The sequence below is a fragment of the Misgurnus anguillicaudatus genome, chromosome 16 (genome assembly GCF_027580225.2).
Source record: "Misgurnus anguillicaudatus chromosome 16, ASM2758022v2, whole genome shotgun sequence".
Lineage (NCBI taxonomy): Eukaryota > Metazoa > Chordata > Actinopteri > Cypriniformes > Cobitidae > Misgurnus > Misgurnus anguillicaudatus.
In genome coordinates, this window is record NC_073352.2 from 31,148,060 (window position 1) to 31,172,287 (window position 24,228).

The 24,228-nt window shown below is 39.9% G+C and overlaps 1 long non-coding RNA gene across 2 annotated transcripts in view; it reads right to left on the reverse strand.

The window, feature by feature from the left end:
* Window positions 1-24,228, reverse strand: part of LOC141350078 (uncharacterized) — a 74,252-nt gene that overhangs the window by 9,907 nt on the left and 40,117 nt on the right. The window contains exons 3-4 of one of the 2 annotated variants that reach the window (XR_012358027.1): window positions 19,628-19,712; window positions 10,516-10,717 (exon numbers count right to left, since the gene is read on the reverse strand). This is a non-coding gene — a long non-coding RNA (uncharacterized lncRNA). The remainder of the gene's footprint in view (window positions 1-10,515; window positions 10,718-19,627; window positions 19,713-24,228) is intronic. The other variant, XR_012358028.1, reaches the window with a different exon arrangement.

Genomic DNA, 24,228 nt, shown 5'->3' on the forward strand with positions numbered 1-24,228 from the left:
TTCTAAGCATGCGACATCTCTGCCTTTCATAGTGGCAGCCACAGAAGTGCAAGAAGAGAACTGAAATGAGACGGTCTAGCCTTCGGAGGACCCACAATTTGCGTCACCTGCTGCACACGCCCCCAGTAGCGCCCACCGCACCTGTCAGCAGAAAACAGCGGAGACATTTCTGACTTATTAAAATAAATATGTAATCAGAAAAATTTTAATTTATTTTAGAACATATGACACATTGATGTAGATTAATCTATTCAACAGCATATCAAATAATCAACCTAGAAATATACGCAACATAAACAGAATAATATTAACACAAAACATAACTTATAATACTAAAACAGTGACAAGAAAAAGTTTTCTAATAAATACACACTTTTATTTAATAAAGCTTTTAATTGTTTGGGATATCCTCAGCTGTTAAGGATCCATTCGTTCTATCATTAATAGCGCGGAGAAATGAGGATGCATTTTGACACAGCTCTTATCAACGCCGGCGAAGGGTACGTGACAAACTCAAAAAATGAGAATTAAAAACAAAGGAAATAGAAGGTCAGAAAAGGGTTGCCTGGAATAAGTTTTACAAAGTGGTAAATCAGGAGTGCAGGCTATGTAATTTGTGCGTTTAATTTAGGCTATTTATTTATTTATTTTTGTCCCTGTGCGTAAATCGGAGACGGAGTTCACTGCTGATATTCTAGAGCTTTCTAGTCTCGCGGCTGTCATCAGCAGGGCCTTGCATCGCCCAGTCAGCGGATGGCGGGCGGGTGCGGTTTTGAAAACTGGTCAGAAACGTTGGTGCGGATGGATGGTGGACGGATGATGAGTTTTGTTATGCGGTTGCGGATGAAATAATAGTCCATTCGCGCATCTCTAACATGGACTTAATGCGTGTGTCTTGGACTCATAGCATCTGAAATAAATCCAGCATATAAGCAGCTGCGCTTCTCTCTGTCTCACGTGCACACGCTCTCGCATCTGTCCGAAGTCTGAACATAAACTAAAGTAGTAATCCTTATGTATTTGTTCAGTTTTATGCGTTTCATGCAAGCTGAGGCAAACTATCCTTTTGTTTAAAATATAACCCGCTGCATCTTTGCGCCTCCCTCACTATCGCGCACGTGCAGAGAGCTGCGCTCTGTCCAAAGTCAGATCACTGGTAATCCTGTTTATGATATGCATTTCAAGGAGTTGTAGCAATACATCCCTCGTGTTTAAAATATGATCGCTTTCTGCTGGACAGATGTTTTTAAAGGCATCTCTGAGAGTTTTTTTCCTCGCTTGGCAAGCCCACCAGACGTGAAATGGGGGCGTGGCAGCATCGACGATCCCATTTTTTAATTCGAAGTTCGAAGCTGTGACTTAATTTCGATCGATTTCGATTTAAAATCGAAATCGTGACACCCTTAGTTATTTTACTTTATTACTTCCACTTAAGAAGAGTTGTGCACTTTTAAGCACTTATCTTTTTAAATATCTCTTTACATAAATATTTTTCTATTTGAAAGCTATAATTTTGTTATTTTACTAACCCAATAACTCCTCCGCGCTTTCCAATAGGTTGCACATAAATATCTGTGCGTGCCAGTACTCCGTCAGAGCGGGTCTTCAGCACCGCGGGTAGCAGCCAGCACTCCAATCCGCAGTTTATTAAAACTAGACAAAGTGAACAAGTTGGTATTTCTGGCCAGAAACATCGAAATTTAAACATGGTCTGTGTATGTAAATCCCGCGTTTCGGTCGGAGTGTTGTTCCCGTTTTTTTGTTCTTGGAGTTCACTAAATTCTGGGTTTATAGACGGTTTCAGCAGTAACAACATAAACAAGCGGCTGTCGCGGTCCGCACATAACTTCCGGTAAACTCCGCTAATAATAAATAACCACAAAGTACTTTAAACGTAGTTTATTTATATAACAAGCAAAAAAAAACATAGATTACCTAGGAAACCAAAACATTTGTTATTTTCGACGAGGCATTTGTTCAAGAGATCAGTTTAGCAACTAGTCAGACCATTAAAAAAACGAAACCGGAATTAAGGTTCGGATCCAGACATGTATCGCGTGCGTCTGATGAAACCGTCTATATCATAAACTGCCGCTTCAGTGCAGTATAGTCACAATGAGCACAAACTCCCGAGACACTACAATAGGCAACGAATAAATTATTAATATGGGCTGTTTTCTTGTACAAAATTAAATATTTTAAGTTAAATGTATGTTAACATGTCGAAAGGCAAGATTCTAACAATGTCAAGATCAAATGCCTGACAGGATATTTTCACAGAATAACACGTCACGTCTCAGGCATAAACTACAGTATTTAAAATAGCATATATGCATTAGTTACATTTTCAATTTAATTTATAGAGCAATTCCCGCAAAGATTTTAGGTTAACTATAGTCTATAGAAGAGAGTTAGTGTTTGTCGACTCGCAGCGGAGTGGGGTGGGGGCGTGGCATCACGATGGTGTCTATCTATCGTGATGTCAGTCAACCATCAAGATGGACGATGATATCGTCCATCGGCACAACCCTAATACTGTACATGCACATGGTGACAGTTTGTAGCTACGTTTCCATTAAAGATTTGCGTAAAACTTTGGCGTTATTTTCTAAATGTCGACAAAAACTATTACGCAATGACGCCATTTCAATTAACCAATGTTATGCGACTGAAACCTAATTTCGTTGTCTCGCGATAACTGTGTTTGACTTCATTCGGTGTCGCAGACAAGCAATGTCATTCGTTTGTTGTTTCTTGTGTCGAACACACCTCTCCTGCTTTGTCTCCAAACCAAACATACTACACAATTTTAAAAGAATGACCATGTGATCATATGAGCTGTAAATACGAAAAAAATAAAAAACTATTTCCTTTTTCGAACTACCACACCCGATAGTAAAAACTTTTTTATACATGGGAGTTTATGTGAAATTGTTTTTTCCCCATTGGGCGCATTTTCAATGTGCGCTATTTGAAGGGTAATGGAAACGCAGCTAGTGAAGCCAATGGGGTCATTTGTAGTCTTTATCTTCTAGTATCTTTATCTTCTGGGTCTCCACTCAGCCTTTGATGCCACCGGGCAGCACAGCTCATATCAAAGCCAGAGCTCATGAGCAGGAAGTCTGGAAACCTCTAAAAATCATGTGGGAGTACCAGAAGTTCATCTATCTCTCCGACCACGCTGCTGAGAGCAGGCACGTCGCTTCCAGACTCCCTGGCCCTGCAGAGCACACAGATCCAGCGGCACCAGTGACCTTCCTATTGTTGCTCAATGAAAATCTAGTTTAGTGGGTGGGAGAGTGTCAAGGCTGCTATCAATTCCTGAACTTTCCCATGGAGGATTCTGAACAAGCCGTCAATAACTCTGCCACACTTCCTTATACCTCCAGTAAGAAAGAAATGGCAAAGCTAGTTACAATTACACACACAAGAAAATGCTGGGTTATTTTCAGTAATGAAGCAAATAAATTGCACTATTCGCACGAATCACACCGCAGGAAGTCCATCGCAATGATTATTCGCGTCTGGTGTGAACGCACCATTACAGTGCATTGTATAAATTGTTCTCAGTATGTGTTTTGCCTGGGTTCGATCCCATGACCTTTTGTGCTCCTAACACAGTGCTCCTCCTCTGACCTATTCACCTGTTTCTTGACGTTAATGTGGGCGGCGCCATCTTTGAGCTTTCTGGTTTATGACTTCCGGTGAGCCACTAAAGTTAATGGTAGTCTGTTGCGAAGGACACAAGTGTGCCATTTTGACTGGCTGTTTAATGTTTATTATGAAATCCAGGAAGACCGACATAATTTGTGCAGTTAGGGGTTGCCATAATAGCTGATACAAACGCAGTAAATCTCTACAAAACATTTGTTTTAACCCCATGCACAAGAACTGAATGTGTATGTGGCGAACATGCAATCATGATCTGTATTTACAAATCCATCCAGTTAAATCTTTCATAGAAACTGGCAGTAAACAATAAATACAATAATTGTTTAAAAACAACTAATATTATGCTGATAAAAATCTGCAGATTTATTTATTCTGCTACTATATATTATTATAAAAATGCCATTACAGTACAGAATATATACAACATAATCTGCTTAGTTAATGTTTATAATAGTTCGTAATGTTTTTGCACATACTTTTGTTATGTTTTAAATGAAAAAGCAAATACTTTAAAAAGTAAGCAAATTATTTCATAAGTTCATGTCTCCACCTGCGTAAGAAGCGATGTAATAATATTTTCATAAAACGAAAACAATCCTCAATACATGTAGTAGTTTAATATGTTTATTATGATTCAAATAAATTACAATGTGTTGAATGATACTGCTGACTGTGTCAGACCGCGTGAAGCTCGACGTGTCGCCATAAACAAGTCCATAAAAATTGCAGTTTAAAAAAAACTCACACCAGAGGGACAGTTGTGACATTTTATTCCAGCCCCTGAAAAGTTAAAACACGAAATCTTGGTAAATTCCATGTACAAACACTCGACTGACTTTCCCATTGTAAAGATACTGGTATGTTTTTGCTTTTTTATATTTCCGCATTGACCCGTCACCTCCGATCAACAACACGAAATGATTGAATATATCTTTATATATATCAAGCCACTTCTTTCTCTTAATTTTATCCTCACACTGGTTCATACATGGTAGGTGTGGTAAATATTAACTGTTTAAATCATCTTTTATGCGTGCTCCCACTACACTGTTTTCTACCGGCTGGCTATTAAAACGAAAGTATCGGACCGGAAAGGAAATACGTCACATCACTTCCGCGTTCTAGAAACAGGTGGATACAGGAACAAGACGTATAGATAAAGGACTATCCAGTCTAAAGTAGAAAACAAATTTAAGCTTTAGAGGTAGCAAAACTATTGTGTGTCTACAATGCATGTATATCCACATTTAAAAGAATTTAGCCAAAGATTTTTTGTATTATTCATTTTAAGGTGCACAGGATTGTGGGAAATCCAATGCATCCACGTTGCCTTTAAATGCTAACCAGAATTTTTAATGACTTTTAAATGTACATTCTCGCCTTCCTAACTTCCTACAAGTAAAAGCAGCCAATTTAGCTTTCCAACACAGAGCATGTTTCATGGTTTACTATGATGGACGTTTCAGAAGAAAAAGAAAGTGAAGAACTTTGAAGTGAAGAGTTTGTGGTTAAAGAGTAAGTGATGGTGGCCTGACTCTATTTTTGGATGACTTAGCAGGAACCACAAATAGGACACTTCACGTATCTGAAAGTTAGACTGAAACCGCTGTGTAAAAGCCATAAAATGCCATATTAATAAGAAAGCCTGACTCTGCCAATCCTTTGCGGTGTTTATTCATTTGCACAGCTTTTTCCCATGCATGCAACTAATATCTCCAAAACAATTATATGATTATTTCCTTTCCAGGTCTGTGGGTGGATGGATGGGTGGGTTGAGAATGTCATGATATCACTCCTCAAGTACGGCCCATCTGTGAATCGACCCTGTTTCCTGTGTGCTGATGATGTCATAGTGACAGCCCAGGCCCAGGGCTGGTTCTTCACGGAGCTGGGCGGCAAAAAATGGGCTGACAGAGAACTTCAAGTCACCTTAAACAGGAAGTGCCTGAGGCCTCAGCCCGCGATGACATCTGAGCCTCCACCAACTCTGCGCGGTTCAGAAGGTGCATAAATCACTCGTGCGAAAGTTCACCTCCAGTCGGTGAAGCTTTCCCTGGGAAGCCCAGAGTTTAGAAAGATTGCCGGTCCATCAAAACCATGTGTTGCGCTAAACTTGGCTCTTGTCCGATGAAGCACATATTTCAGGAAGACCCTTGGATACCTCCAGCTGTAGGTCTTGATGATTCTGTTACAGCGTGGCACATGCGCTTGACCCCTGCAGGTGTGCGTTATTTAGAGGTGATCCATCATTTTTTGTCAAAGTCAATTTTGATTCTGGTTAGGTGATATGTTAAAAGTCTTTTTGGATCAGTAGAAAGGTATATAGGAGATATCTCTGGTCAAAGTGACATCATTTGGTCATATGGCGATGCAACGCAAGCATAACTGATGTGGTTTGATACGGTTGATGTGTATTCGCTTATGAAGTGAGACATCCATTGCTGAACACTTGTTAGGCCTGATGAGACACTTGCGGTCGCCGCACCTGTCATTGATTGTGACAAGTGTTACCGAATCGCTTGCTTTAAAAATGCACGTCTTTCGCGGTCTAGGTGGAGGAAAAATCACCTGTCAGAACTTTTTAAAATGTATGATATTTCAAAGTGTATCATATGGCTTAATATAATTACAGAGGTCGGAGACCAAGATTAATGTTTGCCAAGCATCAAGTGAGAGTAGAAGTGGGTTTTGGCAAGTACAGATATATATTTCTTTTAACCAAACTATTGCAATAGTTAATAAAAAAATATTTATATGGCAGGTAAATATTTCATTGGAAGGTGTGGCAAAATTAAATATCCACAGTGCTTCTCCTCTAACTTTCTCAAGCGGGTTATTAAGCTCCTCCCACCTGTCATCACCTTCACCTAAAACCCCACCTCATTCTCTCACCACAATCTCTCCATCTTTCCACCACTCGCAGTATCAGCTGAAGAAATATTATCATTTCAGTTGCCAATCCGACCTCGTGTGGCCCGTGAAGTTTTCTCCGATTGCTCTACTGGTGTGCGGAGTGTGTGACCGGGTCACTGAGCCGAGCGTAATTGGAAGTGTCGCTGGATGTTGTTCTGAGACGCGGCCGCAGGTCCGCTCTACTGGGAAAAGGCTCTGTCGCACCCCACCTCGACTGGAAACTCGATCCCAGCAACTGAGAGTTAAGTTGAAGAAAACCCCATCACTCCTGCAACATCTCAGCATCCCAGAAACCCTGTTTGTGTTGAGGGAAGAAAAACATCCCTTGTTTTGTTTTGGTACGCTTTTTTCTCTTCGTTTCATTGGAAGAAAACGCCTCCTCGAGAAAATGTAAAGAAAAAAGTATATTTTACACCTGTTTCCTTTTTCCATTTGTCTTCATTATTCCGCAGGAGGCAGGATGTTTGGTTTGGCTGCGACCTGCCTCATGACTTAATCCCTGGGTGCTATTGTTAAATTTTCGAGAAAAAGAATGAAAACCAAATGTGGTGTGGGACCCAGGATTGAGTTTCAAGCTTGTGCTTTAACAATGTTATATTTCCAGCCATTCAGGCCAAATAATTCACTTATGTTTCCCTTGTAATAATATGCCAAACATGAGATCTTTACTTTGTCAAATCTGGTAAGTATCAAACCCATGGTATCGATAGGAAAACAGTTTTAATAAGCATTCCCAGAAGAGTTTGGAGGAACACCTCTCACCTGGAAGCGATTAAACAGGACAGGAAATGGAGGCGCTTCCCAATACAGAAATATGCAGAATCATTATAAAGCGTTATTTGAGAGCAGATCCGATCGCTCTAGACATGAGAAATCCAAGGAAATAATCCACACACACCACAATTCTGTTAGGAGTTTTCGAAACAAACCGAAACACATTCCCAACAAGTACATACAAAGGTGCAACTTCTTCAATTGCTGTCTTAAACTTTAGGCTTGCTGGGTGGGTGGTGTGTGATCTAAAAAAAGAGTCATGGACAGTATGTCACGGTTGGTCAAAACCGGATAATGGAAAATTAACAGAAGACGAACCCAAACGCAAGATGTACAAAAATAAACTATTTATTTAAACTGAAACTGAAAACACCCACGAGGGGGTAAAAACAGAAGGAAACATAAACACTGTGTAGGAACACAAAATAAACTGAATACGAGAAACACTCGGATGAAAACTGAAGACATGAACACTGTATCAACGAACATCAAACAACGCACGCACACCACACAGAGAACACAAGGGCAATATAAAGACACCACATCAATGGGGAACAGGTGAACATAATTAATCACTTAAGACATGATTACATAAGGGAGTAGGGTAAAAGTGACAAGACACTGGGAATACGTGTTACACAGATATGATGTGAATACACACGTATTCCCACATAAAACAATGCTGCCCTGGTCCTGCCCGCTGGATAATAACCAAGGTCAGGCAAGACCATGACAGCCACAAAACACTGGGAACACGTGTCACACAGATATGATGTGAACACACGTGTTCCCACGTACACACACTGCTGCCCTGACCTTGCCCACAGAACATAGACCTGATCTACACTAAGGTCTGGCAAGATCACGACAGCAACAAGACACCGGGGACATGTGGCAGCCACACACAGAATGTGATCCCACATGTCCCCACACAGAACATGATACTGCCACGGTCCTGTCAGATGCACTCAGACCTACATCTAGCACGGATGTCTGACAGGACCATGACAGTACCCCCCACTTAAAAGACGGATACAAGACGTCACAAACAAAAACAAACAAAAACATTAAACACGAGGAACGAAAGACTGCACAACAGAAGACAACCACGACAACATTACAACAAACAACAGAGGTAAACAAACATAGGTGACAAAAGGATTGGGGTGATTTAACAAAAACAATATATGATGAAGGGGTGGTGGGGCAAAAACAGGGGAAACAAAATGTCCAAAGTTATGAAACTTAACGTCCCGCGGCTGAAAAGCCGCCTGGTGACGTGTCCCCGGCTGCGCCGGCGGGTGACGTGCCTCCGACTGCGCCGGCGAGTGACGTGTCTCCGGCTGCGGGTGACGTGTCCCCGGCTGCGCCGGCGGGTGACGAGTCTCCGGCTGCGCCGGCGCGTGACGTGTCCCCGGCTGCGCCGGCTGGTGACGTGTCCCCGGCTGCGCCGGCTGGTGACGTGTCTCCGGCTGCGCCGGCTGGTGACGTGTCTCCGGCTGCACCGGCGGATGACGTGTCTCCGGCTGCACCGGCGGATGACGTGTCTCCGGCTGCACCGGCGGATGACGTGTCTCCGGCTGCACCGGCGGATGACGTGTCTCCGGCTGCACCGGCGGATGACGTGTCTCCGGCTGCACCGGCGGATGACGTGTCTCCGGCTGCACCGGCGGATGACGTGTCTCCGGCTGCACCGGCGGATGACGTGTCTCCGGCTGCACCGGCGGATGACGGGTCTCCGGCTGCACCGGCGGATGACGGGTCTCCGGCTGCACCGGCGGATGACGGGTCTCCGGCTGCACCGGCGGATGACGGGTCTCCGGCTGCGCCGGTTCCGAGGCCCTCTTCGTCCTTCTCCTCCTCCCCCTCCCCCTCGACGCAGGGAGAGCAGGTCCAAGACTGGCCCCGGGAGTAGTCTCTAGCACCGGGAGGACGGGATTCGACATCCCCATCCTGATGGACCCGGTCATTATGATCCTCTCGTTGGACTGAGTCTGGCGGGATCCAACCGATCCGGTCGGTCGCCGCCTGGCATTACCTTCGGGCCCGCATACGAGTGGGTCATAACACTCGTACCCCGACTCGTATGCGGGGCGGGATCTCCTTCCCCGTATCGCCAGGCGGCTGCCAGCAAACATCTCGCTGGGTTCTGTATGGTGCGTGCGTTATGTCACGGTTGGTCAAAACCGGATAATGGAAAATTAACAGAAGACGAACCCAAACGCAAGATGTACAAAAATAAACTATTTATTTAAACTGAAACTGAAAACACCCACGAGGGGGTAAAAACAGAAGGAAACATAAACACTGTGTAGGAACACAAAATAAACTGAATACGAGAAACACTCGGATGAAAACTGAAGACATGAACACTGTATCAACGAACATCAAACAACGCACGCACACCACACAGAGAACACAAGGGCAATATAAAGACACCACATCAATGGGGAACAGGTGAACATAATTAATCACTTAAGACATGATTACATAAGGGAGTAGGGTAAAAGTGACAAGACACTGGGAATACGTGTTACACAGATATGATGTGAATACACACGTATTCCCACATAAAACAATGCTGCCCTGGTCCTGCCCTCTGGATAATAACCAAGGTCAGGCAAGACCATGACAGCCACAAAACACTGGGAACACGTGTCACACAGATATGATGTGAACACACGTGTTCCCACGTACACACACTGCTGCCCTGACCTTGCCCACAGAACATAGACCTGATCTACACTAAGGTCTGGCAAGATCACGACAGCAACAAGACACCGGGGACATGTGGCAGCCACACACAGAATGTGATCCCACATGTCCCCACACAGAACATGATACTGCCACGGTCCTGTCAGATGCACTCAGACCTACATCTAGCACGGATGTCTGACAGGACCATGACACAGTAGGGAAAAACAATCGAATGCACCTAACCAAAAGTCCTTCTTTATGTGAGCGGGGAAACCCGTCCTGATTAAAATTCGAACAGCGCAGGGGCTGTGATCATCTCCCAGGTACAAATCAGAGTTAATAAATCAATCTGGGTGCGCTCACAGTCACTCCCTCTGCTGCTTGCTAAACAAATGGATTCTGCATTTTTAATAAGGACACTGGGAGGCAATGGTGGGGTGGAGGAAAAGTAAGTAATACCTCTGATGAAACCAGCAGACGTGAGCTCCAGCCACCTGCCAAAAACAAAGCACGCGGGCCAAGTCGGGGATTTGGCCAGCGAGGCCATGGCGGCAGCCGCGTAGGAGAAGTTCTCGTTCCGTGGCAGATTTACTGCAGATCGGGAGACTTTTCTTGGAGAGACAATGGACTGCCGGAGCACCCAAGGGCACACAGAGGATATCTACGAGAGCAGATCGTAAAGAAAGTCAGATAATGATCCTAATTCAGGGTTTTCTATAGATGTCAGACTTATTTAGGCGATACAAGGTGATGAAATGAACAGATGTCGAGCAATCCGCACCACAGCTGCAAAACGCATCGCATGCGTCCGAATGCTTTCGCGTTATGTACTGAATTTGGTCGAATGTCTTGGCAGTTGATGAAGTGTGTTCTGTAGGTATGCAGATGTGTAGTACAACTACATTACTGGATATGCTACATCCACCATTTTTGACATTGTAGTATTTGACCCGTGTGTTTCTTTATCTACACCCATGCTTGGTAAATATTAGAAAAAAACACACACACTGTTGGTTTAAAAATTACCCAATTAAGCCAACTGCTGGATTAACTCGTTGTGTAACAATACCCAGCATGGGTTGAAAACTTAGCACTTGTTTAGAGTGTATTTAATAATAAGAACTTTGAAAATATAAATATAACCCAAAACCAAAATAATGTTTGCAACACTTGCATCAATTGTATATTAAATTATAGTTTATATATGTGTACATTTAAAACATAAACAAGCACCTTTTTTCACAAAAAATAGTTATAGATAAGATTTTAAATTATTCACTAAAACAGTTTTGGCAATGCCTGTTTTTTTTTAGTATTTTGAAATGTTTTGCATATCAACATGACATTTTTTTATCTTTAAAATCTATACATTGATATACTTTATATCAACACATCCAGTTGTTCATACATATATATTCTATACACTTCAGCGTTACCCAAACAGGGGAGGGAATTGCAGGGGGTTTGTGATTTGATTAAGAGCAATTACTTATTAGCAATAAACCATAAAATGTAAATAAATAATTTTAAAATAAAACGTAAATAAAACAAAAAATATATTTTATTTGTTTAATCTGCACTGTAAAAATACACATAATTTGTGTCAAATCAACACGTATTTTAATGTTACTTTAACTTAAAAAATTCAGTTAAACAATTTCAACTTGATGTTATAAGTTGTCAACTTTTTACAAGCCAAAACTTAAAATAGTAGCACTGTAAAAATACTTTGCTGCCTTAAAATTTTTTTGTTAAATCGACTCAGATTTACAAGTCATGTCAACAGAGATGAGTTGTCACAACTTATAAAATATAGTTGAGAAAAGTCCACTTAATTTTATAAGTTATAACAACTCACCTGTAGTTATAACAACTCATCTCTAGTCAAGATAAATAACAGTAAGTTAAAATGACTTGTAAATCCGAGTTGATTCAACAACAAAAAATTAAGGCAGCAAATAATTTTTTACAGTGAAGTGACTTGCAAAACCAAGTTGTTTTAACTTCGTGCTGCATTTTTTTTTACAGTTTTTTTAATTCAGATTTACAAGTCATTTCAACTTACGATTATTTATCTACAGATGAGTTGTTATAAATGAAACATGCCAACTTAATTTGTAGCGACTCATCTTTTGTTAAGATAAATAATATCAAGTTGAAATGACTTGTATATCTGAGTTGATTAAACAAAAAAATGAAGGCAGCAAAGATTTTTTTACAGTGTGGACAAATATGTTTCATGTACCAATAAAAGAAAATTACCAGATGAAGGTCCAATAATAGGTACTAATAACAATAACTATATGTACAATACTGCTTATAAAATTTTAAAACAAATGAAAAATCAATTCTTTTGAAGTTAAACATGCAAATGTGATTCAATAATTGTGTTTAATTATTTAAATATTTACTTAAAATCTTAGGGGTACTTCCAAGTAAATCATTTAGCTCAAAGGGGTTTGACCGGCAAAAACGTTTAGAAACCCCTGCCTTAGAAGAACCATGTATTGCTATATAGAACCTTTAACATTCACAAAACCTTTGTTTCTCAAACTTACTTGTATTCGTTTGCAAAAAAGTTCTTTAAACTATAAATAAAAACTTTTTGTAGCATCTTTATTTGTAGGAAATTATTAAGAAATGAAAGTATGTCTAAGCAGAAATACATTGAACGAACCATCTGCAAAAATACAGCTACGTCCAAACGACGGCGTGAACATTCTGAGGTGTCTCAGGAGAACAACCTCCAATTATCTATAAAATCTATAATCTTCCTCTATGGTGCAATACTATATTATGGCAACAAGCTATTCCCTCCATTGTACAGCATTCTCCTGCATGGTATCATTACAACTCTTTTTGCCCTCTTTTTTGATAGACAGACCGAATGTGTATATTTGTCTTATAAATATTATGCTCTAATGAAATGCATATGTAAAAAACAGTGGCGTTATACACCGACGCTGCAATGGAGCTCCTGCGCATGCATATGTATGAAACTCGTGAGCAAAAGCATTCTAGAAAATCTCTCATATAGGACCACATCCCACGAGAGCTTTCATCGGTCATTCTGCATGTTTACACAGCGACTAAACTCGTGGAAAAGCAAGGCCTCCGAACTCGAGTCGGATCTCGAATAACTCTGCGAAGTAGCTCGTGGCGAACGCTGGCTGTGAACGCTCCTCATCATCGCCCTGTGGTTCCTCCTCTCATATATATTTCAGCCAAAGCAGATTGTTGAAGGACTTTTGAAACAGGAGACTTGAGATGACTCAACTTTCACTGCAGCCGTATAAACATTCACTGCCGCTCTGCCTGAGATCCATCAGTCTGCCCTTAGTGAGAGCGGCCATAAAAAAATCCCCTCCGGGAACACTGAGAACGTACGAGAGTTCCAGGCTGGCAAGGACTAATATTAAAACAACGAAGCCCCATAATTATCATAGAATTCCAAAGAAGGCCGGCCCTTAATTAGGCCACACAGGATCCTCTTTATAAAGTATGGAAGTAATAAATAAGCCATTAGCTGGGCACTAAAGGCGCAAGAAATAAAACCCAGCGCAGGAGAAGGTAGAGATTGGCTTGGGCTCGGAGAGTGATGGTGAATGATATAGTAAAGCCCCTGGGTTACAGATCTTCATCATTATTCTGAAACACAACTCGAAGCTCAACTCTTTTCTCCGTTATGACTCGCTGCCGTCACCGGTCACGTGACCAGCTACAGCCGCAGCGGCCTTCGAGTGTGGTCGGAAATGTTGTAAAGATGAGTAAAAACATGCATGTCATTCACAATTTGTGATGCTGAGAGGGTTGCGTCCACATAAAAGTCGTTGGAAAGCAACCCTGCGGCATTTGATACCAAATGAGAAATCGAAACAGGTCCTATAGCTCAGTTGGCTGCACAAAAAATTGTGGGTTTGATACACACATACTGATAAAAATATACTGTAGCTTGAATGCAAGTCACTTTAATAAAAGTCATCTGCTACTTTTCACAGTGTTGCAAACAGTTTTACATAAAAAAACAGAAAAGGAATCAATTATGAGACATATATTATACAACAGGGGTCTCCAACGTGGTCTCCCGCAAGCACAGAGTCTGTGAGGTGCCTGCAAAGCACATTCTATTAATATTCTCAATTGTAATATTTATTTATTACATATTTTTTTATATTAGCTTGGCTTGGTTTACGTATGTTAACATTTTAAACAATACTAAAACATATCAACAAGTAAAACAAAAACATTTTGAGTAGACTATTAAAAAGTAGCCCCCAGATTGTTTTATCAATTATGGTAGCCCTTACTCACAAAAAGGTTGGAGACCCCTGCTATACATATTATTATAGTGTAGTAATAAAGAAAAATAGATTTTGCAAACAGTTATTGTAATAAGGCTTAATAATGAGTACCCATTTCCAACTAAAGTTTCTCAGGTGTGCTTAAAAAAACAAATAGAGGCAATAAGAACAAGAGGCTCCGCCCACACCCATTGAGCCACATATGACATAGTAAACAAGAAAGTAATGCAAACTACCGTCTCATTAATGTTCGGCTGGTTCTGCTTTATTTGTTGTCCATAGTCTGCCGGTGATTTCTTATCAGTTTTACGACTTTCAGATTATTTATCACTAATATTGTATCCGGTATACAGTCAAGCATGCGGAAACAGGCTTGTCAAGGCTCATTCTGGAAGTTGAGAAAAATCTCATATCTATGAAATGATGAAACCTCTCCTTTAGGAACCGTACCGTTTTATTAGTTTTACAACTGCTGCCGTTAACGAATGGCCGCCTTCATATAGCAAGTAAAAAACAGCAAAGTTAATGGTTAACAAAGGAAGGAGCAATGCTAGTCTGATTATGGCAATAACTCTCACGGATACTAATTACAAATGGCTGTAAAATAAGTCAAACTGGTCATCCTAATGAGCACACCAGAGACCTATTGCTAAATTCCATTAAAAAGATCTATCCTTTCTCCTCCTCCTTTCCATTTTTTCCATAGCATCAGTGTCATCTTATCAGACATAAGACAACACATATATCTCCTAAAGGTCATTATACAGTAAAAGTTAGTGTAGGTAAATTATTAATGTAATTAGAAAACTTAAAATTTAAAGAGATATGATAGAGGGGCAGGAGGAGCTACAGTTATGTGTCTACATTTTTATAGATGTGCTTTCTCAAGTTTGGTTATTAAATACATGTTGAGCTGGATCAGAGAGTTTTGTGACGATAGATATAACATCTATGAAGTTTATTTTTTGCAACTTGATCACATGCATGTTATTCATGTTTGTTTACAAAGTGTTTGGCAGTATGTGGCACATTTCTTGTTGTAAGAGGTACTAAATATAACATTTAATACATATTGTCCCCTTCATTTATGAAAAAGAATAAGTTTATAAATACATATCTGGTCCCAAACTAGCTGGCCTCTACTAAGTGACAATTTAGTTTACATTTGCAAACTTGTTACCTATTCAGGTACTCCTGGCGCTCCAATGGGGGAGTCAGGGGGGCCACGGCCACCCCTAAAAAAACACTGGCCACCCCACTGCCCCCCAACCAGAAAGAGTTTTTTTTTTTAGAATAATAACTTTAGTTTATAAATGAACATGGACATTGAGGAAAGACTATATGAAGAGTTTTGTTCCAAAACGCAATAAATCCATTTTGACTGATTTCGGTAAAAATGTGTTTTCCATACCAAGAAAGATGAAAACCACTATTTTTTGTTACAAACTTGTTACAAAGCATCTTTAGGTTATAATAATATCAAAAATTCAAATCCATAATTAGATTTTCAAAGATTTATTATAAAAACTTATATTTTTTTCCACAAAATGCAATACATCCATTTTTTTCCCAAAATGCTATAAATCTATTGAATCAATGTATAAATTTGCATTCATCTTTGCCATATTATATTCATTTAGTTGACTAGTGGTATACACTGAATTTAAAAAAAACATTAATGGCAAAAATCAAAACACTTTCTCATATTAAGAACACTGTCATTGCTGCTGTTATACTTGGGACGTCGTCACTGAACGTTTTTGACAGCAGTCAGCTATAAAATGTTTTGGTCCTGCTCGATTTACGTTGACTTCGTAAAATAATGGAAAGTTTTTCCCCTGGGATCAATGTGTTAGCATGACAGAAGCTTGATGCTGTCGTTTGAGAACAAGCAACAACCAGCATATTTCCTTCGCCCGAGTGGCTCTCATGTAAATTATTTACATTTTGATGGCGTACTTTTCCTAACCCTAACCTTCACAGAAAACCACCACAGGTTTATTAATGCCATCAAAAGTATTATTTTGTTTTTGTCATGAAGTACGATGAGGAAAACTAGGATTCTGTGTGTATTCAAAGGGCTGCCATTACTGTTTACAATGCGTGGAATGGTGAAAAAGGGAGAAAAGATGACAGAATAACACGGCGGATATCGGATTTTGCTAAATTATACACTTTTTACTTTTTAATACCTACCAGATACAATACTGATTTTGGCGGTAACTAAAAAAAAAAGGCGTTTATTGCATTTTGGAACCAAACTCTTCATATTATAAATAGTGTATTGTATTACACTCACATAATACACAACGTTTGGCTTTTACATTTATGTTTAAATTTATGCATCACATTCTGGCTATTTCTGTTGCTCACATGTTAAATAAACACTATATATATATAAATTACTCTATTTGTTAATATTTATTATTAGATTAGCAGTTTTTGGTAACATTTAATGGCCCTTAAAGCGAATTTGTGTGCCATTTACTCTGAAAAAAATGATTAATTCAATTTTCTAATTGTTTTAAGGTAAGTGGTTGCAATCAATTTATTTAAGCTACATTTAAACAAAAGTTTTTTGTTTTGTTTTTTAAATTTTTTGTTTTGTTGAAATGTAGCTTAAATAAATTGATTCCGACAACTTACCTTAAAAAAAATTTAGTAAATTAAATTAATAATTTTTGTCAGTGTATAGAGCATGTAGATTAAACACTGACAACATGTTAACACTCAAATAGGGTTATTAAAAAAGTCGAAAAAAAGAGGAAGGCAGTCGACATATCCACCTATGTCAATTCACAAATGACTACACTATTTAAAGAGCAATTCATTGTTTATTGAAAGCATAATGTTACATTAACCAGAAACAAAAGTAAATAAGTATAACACACATTGCACTCAATTATTTTTTTTGGTGCCACCCCATGATTTCCTATGGCCTCCTCTGGCCACCCCTATTAAATTTTTCTGGGGCTCCACTTACTGGTGCTTTTACTTGCATTTTTTAATTTGCTTGTTATTTGTTAGTAAAATACAAAATCACAGAAAAAATAAGCAATCATATAAAATTTAAACCTCCTAAGATTTGCGATAAAAATTTACTGAAGGTTAAACACCTTATATCAATGCAAATTTGTCAAAATGTTTAATGTTGAGTAGAAATTTGTCTTTTCAGAGACTTTACCCAGCAAGCAATAGCTGCATTTCACTGTCTACGTTATAGACCCAAGATAATCCGGCTATGAGAGTAACCCACTTCTAGCCCAAATAAACTTAAAGTTGGTTACTTGGTTGTTTTGCCAAAATAACTTGTCAGATGTCTGAAATTTCATTATTTAAGTTGTTTGGTTTCATTTATTCAATTTTGGGCTATATGGTAAATTTCAACGTCAGCCCAAATTTTGACTTGTTTTAAGCTTTGACGCCTTGCTGTGTTTGGACGACTTTTAAATGGAAAGTTTAAAGTCCACAATCGAGGGCTATGTTGTAGATAAACAACTCTTTATTATATTGTATGATGATTATACAATCCTTATAGACGACTTATAAAGAAGAGTAAACCATTGTATAAAGACGTGCTAAAGCTGGTAGGATCAATCCAGCTCTCGAGAGACGAATCTGCTAGTAGTTGTAAGATTAAACTTCTCTAAAGAGGGGCCAGATTGGTTGTTCCCCTCCAGTTGAAACTCCTCGCTAATTTTGACGCAATCCTTTTGCCGTGCCATCCTTTGACTGCCTGCAGTGGACTCTGGAGGACGCTGAGCTCCACAGGGTGGGCAGATTCTAATAAAAAGTAGTTGACATTTTAATTGCATTTTTCTCATCAAGGACTAATATGCAAGATGGGTCTGGCGTGTCTTTGGAGAGCAATGTGGGTGATGTTATGATCGGTAATTTCTTTGATAAACACTCAGAACCCCCATCGATACAGATCTCGCAGCGAGCGGCTTTGTGTTGAAGCGTTTCTCGGCTGCATTTGTTGCCAAGACATTTGATTGGAGGAAAGCTGCTTGTGTAGCTATTAGGCAAACACGCTAACAGTTCCTGTGCATGCGGATGCATAAAATGTACAAAGTTTTGAACTCAAATTGTTGTGGTGATGGATTAAGGCCAAGGAGAGGGAGGTCAATTTAATGGTTTTGTTTTATGCTCCTTGTTAAGCTGAATAAAACCATGTCCAAATCGTGTATCAACGTATCTGAAATAAAGTGCTCTTAGCGTACATAATGCCTTTAGTGGATTATTTTGTTAGACTAATCTGTGAAGAACACAGTGTTAGATTAGGGAGCTAAAGACCTCCAAGTTCTCCAACTGTCTGTATTAGCGTTTCCCAGCAGGCCTGGTAGTGAAGTTTAAAGACATAATGGCTTTCAATTAGGACTTCCATAAACACTGCAAACTAAATGTGTCCGTGTTTATATTTTATAAATGTGCATTTTATAAACTCGTCTCTGCCTCACAGAAGTTGTAAGCAATGAACAGCAAACTTTTACTTGTGATGAGAAACTAAAAATCCACATGGATTTTCCACTTGCACTGACAGTATACACACACACACTGAGATGCACAAACTTCACTGTTACCAACTCAAATGAATCGAGTGTAATTTACCATCTGGTTGATGCCATCATTTCCTGCAAGAATGTTAATTGTTTCTCATTACATGCCTGCTTATATCCACCGTCACTGCATTCCATTATGAAATATAATTGGTTTTCTTTTAATTATTTGGATTTTGACTTTTCCCATCACAATATATCCTCTTATTTTATTTTCCTAATTTCAGCTACTCTCGAAAGGTCTTAAATGTAATCCTTCCTCTCCCTAATTCACTTAAAGCAGATGTTAACATTTCTTTGGAGCACCGCTCCTCGAAGAGGGGGCAGAAATGATTTATGGTGGTTTAGGGGTTAAAGGTGTAAGAACTTTCAGAGGGACTCCCGAATGGATTAAGCCCTTAAAAAAGAGGGGTAATTGGAACTAGTCAGCATATCTACAAATAAGAACTTTTCTCAGAAGCTTTAAATTTACTGTATGAGTGGCAGAAAACTCGAAGATTTTTCAATTACCAATTTTCTTCGTAGTTCACCTCTTTTCTTTTTCTCTTATGCAATTAAATTGGATATGATCTCAGAGGAAATGGTTATCATTTTAATGACACACTCCTTTCATTAAAGCCTCCAGATCTCTACCCTCCGCGCTCTCAGGGGGAACCGACGAATAAGAGGCAGACTCAAAGAAAGAGAGAGGAAGACGCTCTGTTCAATTACCTGTGTTGGCCCTTCCTCACAGGGCCCTGCTGTGTGGCCCTTAATCCCATCCTAAAGAGCAGGACACAGGTATGAAGGAACCAGACTGAAACAAAAAGTATTTTATTTATTCAGAGGAGACACTAGTAGACAGCAGACAGACAGACAGACAGACAGACAGACAGACAGACAGGTGAACACAATAGATAGACAGACCCAGTAGATAGATAGACAGAAATAGGCAACAAGACAGACCGAATGACACAATAGACAGACAGACAGACAGACAGAAAGAAAGAAAGACAGACAGACAGACAGACAGACAGACAGACAAGCACACAGACAGATAGACTGACTGAATAGATAGACAGAGAGAAAGAGAGAGAGCGAGAGAGAGAGAGAAACAGACAGAAATAAAGACTGACACGATAGAGAGACAGAGAGACATAGTAAATAGACAGACAGAGAGAGAGAGACAAAGAGACAGACAGACAGGAACACAGACAGACATATTGTCACAATAGATAGAAAGATAGAGAGACGGCGGACAGAAAGACTGACAAGAAAGACAGACAGACAGATTGACACAACAGATAGACAGACAGAGAAAAAGAAAGATTGACACAACAGACAAACAGACAGATTGACACAATAGACAGACAGAGAGAGACAGACAGACAGGCACAATAAACAGGCACAATAAACAGACAGACAGAATAGATAAACAAAAAAAGATATAGAAAGACAGACTGACAGACAATATAGACAGACAGAAATATTGACACGACAGACAGACAAGACACAGTAGAAAGATAGTCAGGCACACAGACAGAACGGATGACACAATAGATAGACAGACAGACAAACAGACAGACAGAAATACAGAAATACAGACAGGCACACAGAAAGACAGATTGACAGAATAGATAGATAGAGAGAAAGACAGACTGACTGACTGACTGACTGACTGACTGACTGACTGACACAATACACAGACAGATAGAGAGACAGAAATATTGACACAACAGGCAGACAGACAGATTGACACAATAGACAGACAGACAGACAGACAGACAGACAGACAGACAGACAGACAGGTTAACACAATAGATAGAGAGACAGACAGAAATACAGACAGGCACACAAAAAGACAGATTGACAGAATAGATAGAGAGAAAGAAAGACAGACAGACAGACAGACAGACAGTCAGACAGACAGAAAGACATATTGACACATTAGATAGATAGACAGACAGAAAGATTGACACAACATGCAGACAGACAGATTGAGACAATAAACAGACAGACTAGATAGACAGAAAGAGGGACAGATTGACACAACAGACAGACAGACAGACAGACAGACAGACAGACAGACAGACAGACAGACAGACAGGTTAACACAATAGATATACAGACAAGATAGACAGACAGATAGACAGACACAATAGATAGACAGACTAGATAGACAAAGAGAGACAGAAACATTGACACAACAGACAGACAGAGAGACAGACAGATTGACGCAATAGATAGACAGATAGAGAGACAGAAATATTGACACAACAGGCAGGCAGACAGATTGACACAATAGCCAGACAGACTAGATAGACAGAAAGAAAGAAAGAAAGAAAGAAAGAAAGAAAGAAAGAAAGAAAGAAAGAGAGAGAGAGACAGATTGACACAATAGACAGACAGGTTAACACAATAGATAGAGAGACAGACAGACAGACAGAAATATAGACAGGCACACAGAAAGACAGATTGACAGAATAGATAGAGAAAGAGAGAAAGACAGACAGACAAGATAGACAGACAAATATGTAGATAGACAGACAGATTGACACAATAGATAGACAGATAGAGATACAGAAAGATTGACACAACAGGCAGACAGACAGATTGACACAATAGAAAGAGAGACAGACAGACAGACAGACAGATTGACACTAAAGACATACATACAGACAGACAGACTAGATAGACAGTATAGGTAGACAGAAAGAGAGACAGATTGACACAATAGATAGACAGAGAGACAGACACAATAAATCCATCGATTAGATGTACAGACAGACAGACTGACAGAGATAGACAGACAGAGAGACAGATACAATAAATCGATACAGTAGATATACAGACAGACAGATTGACACAGATAGACAGACAGAGAGGCATGTTATGCAAAATTGACTATGTTCAATTCCCTCAATGAGAGAAAGTCATTTGGCTGAAATCTTAGTGGGTTCATTAATTGGGTGTAATCAGAGAGAATTTCAAAGAGAATGCAAGATCAAATATCAAACATGTTTGGTTGTCGTCATACACAAAAAAAAAACTGTTCATTTGTTTGTTCCTCTAAATTTCCTCTTAACACAACCTGAAATATGATTCATTACAAAAAGCACACCAGCGATCCTTTGTCATTTGCATTTTAAGGCACGTCTTTAGCTTGCAAATGTGTTCTTTTTGTAAATAAACCTACACACCAGATTTCCGCCTCACCTCAGGGGCGACAAAGCAACGTGTTTTAAATGAGGAGAAGAAACAACATTTGATCAGGGACTAATCACAAATTTCACTCTACGATGCTTTTAATATTTCAAGTTTCTAAGCAATATGCAAATAGGAGCTGCATTAATCGTCGGTCGCATTAGTAAGTCGAGGCACACAACGCGGCTTCAGAGATGCGCTTTATTCGTTGTGTAATTAGGACCCAAATGTTAATGAATTATGCTAATTCGGCACAATTAGCATATAATATTGAAGACAATCAACAATTAGCATATGCTATTGGAAACAATTAAAAAGGCCGCGTTCCCATATGGATCTTGCACCCAACACATAGAAAAAGGCCGTTATGGAGGACGTGAATGGTGTATGTGAATTATCTCACTTTCTTTTTCTCTCGCCCCCCGTGTGGTAGACGTGACCTCTATAACACAGCGGCGTGTGGGAGCTCGCGGCAACGTCTCTGTTTGTCTGCACGTGCGTTTCTTTCATAAGCAGCAGATTTACCGCTTCATTATTGCATCTGTAACTGTCGAACGATTGCACAATAAAAAGGGCCAATTTAAAGCTTTTCCTTTCAGAGAATTTTCTTAGCAGACAATTCAACCCTCAAATGAATTTGCACCTTCACTATTGTGTTTCACAGCTTGACCCGAACCATAAAATTCACATAATATATCCATCAGACACCGAGTATGTTTCAGTTCAAGGCATTGCAGCAATCAAGACTCACTCCCATTAGAGCGCTTTGGTATTTCCTCTTTCTCCAGTGATCTTGGGCAGGTGTGTTGGCAAGCGAACCCTACTGGGGCCCTAGAGCATACCCAGCTCTGCCTCCCCGTAAGCATGAGTGGCGTTCTGGGTGCGAACGGCCACGGCGATATAGGTGGAGGGGTGCAGAGTCGATGAGGAAGGCTGCAGCCAGGTCGCCCATTTGGAACTTATTAAAACGGTGAGGCGGGGCGAGACCCGGGTTCTGCCGGCCCCCGGAGGCCCCGCACTGTCTGAGCTCATTTGCAGAGTGTCCTTTCCTACTGACAGCCTTCTAATTCGCATTTGAATTTAGGTCACATCGATCTGGGCCTGCGTCCAAAGCCCGTGCTCCCACTGGACCCTCCTCGCACAGGCAGGACATTTCTCTCCCCTTTTAGCGTGTGCAATGAAAAACTACCGCGCTACGGGTGTTAGATCTGTCGGTGAATGTTGCTTTCTCAGGACACAAGCAGGAAGGAAATGAAGAAATTGTTGGATGTATAGAGATTGCAAAAGTGTTTTTAAGGGTCTGTAATGTTGTGTGTTAGACCAACAGCAAACTGTAGAGGGAGAGAGAGAGTTCTCAATGAATATGTTGATCTCTGATCGGTCCAGATATATAACAGGACTGTAACAGTTATATATGGAGATGTGTTGGGATGTAGAGCTGATTCATGCATTGAGAAAATACTTGAGGTGACAAATGGCTTCTAAAAACCAAGCTGTGAGGTTTATCTTACTCGATAATACATCTAACCTAACCTAACATGATGAAGACCAAACCAAACAAGTCACTTTACGATGTTTACGCATTTGCGCTTTAGTCCAAAGCAACTAACAGTACATTCAATTTATATTTTTTCAGTATGTTGCCTGGGATTCAACCTATGACCTTTATATTGCCAATGCAATGATCTACCAATTGAGCTATAGGAACACCTTTATAAACTTAAATACAGTCCCTCCAGAAAAACGCAATTATGCAATCGCATAATTCAATGCATAATCAGCCAAAGTCCGCATATCTATGCAGGGGGCGCATTTTTTCAAATACACCGCACTTTCGACGCATAAATTATATCTTGGTGCAAAAGTGCGGTGCTTGCATGATTTCATAATCCTCGCATTTTCATAGTAAAAAGTCACTTTTATCTTAACACAAAGTTGAAAAATGTTGCATTTACTTCACACAAACACAAGTTCCCGCAATTTTTGCAAGTTCCCGCAATTTTCGCATAAAATTACATAAATATCCCGCATATTCCATCACATTGTTTAAGAAAACTTGCCGCAAGATCAAGGATTTTTGCCCGCAGCAATCACAAAAAAAAGTCTGCGCTTTTCTGGAAGGACTGTAA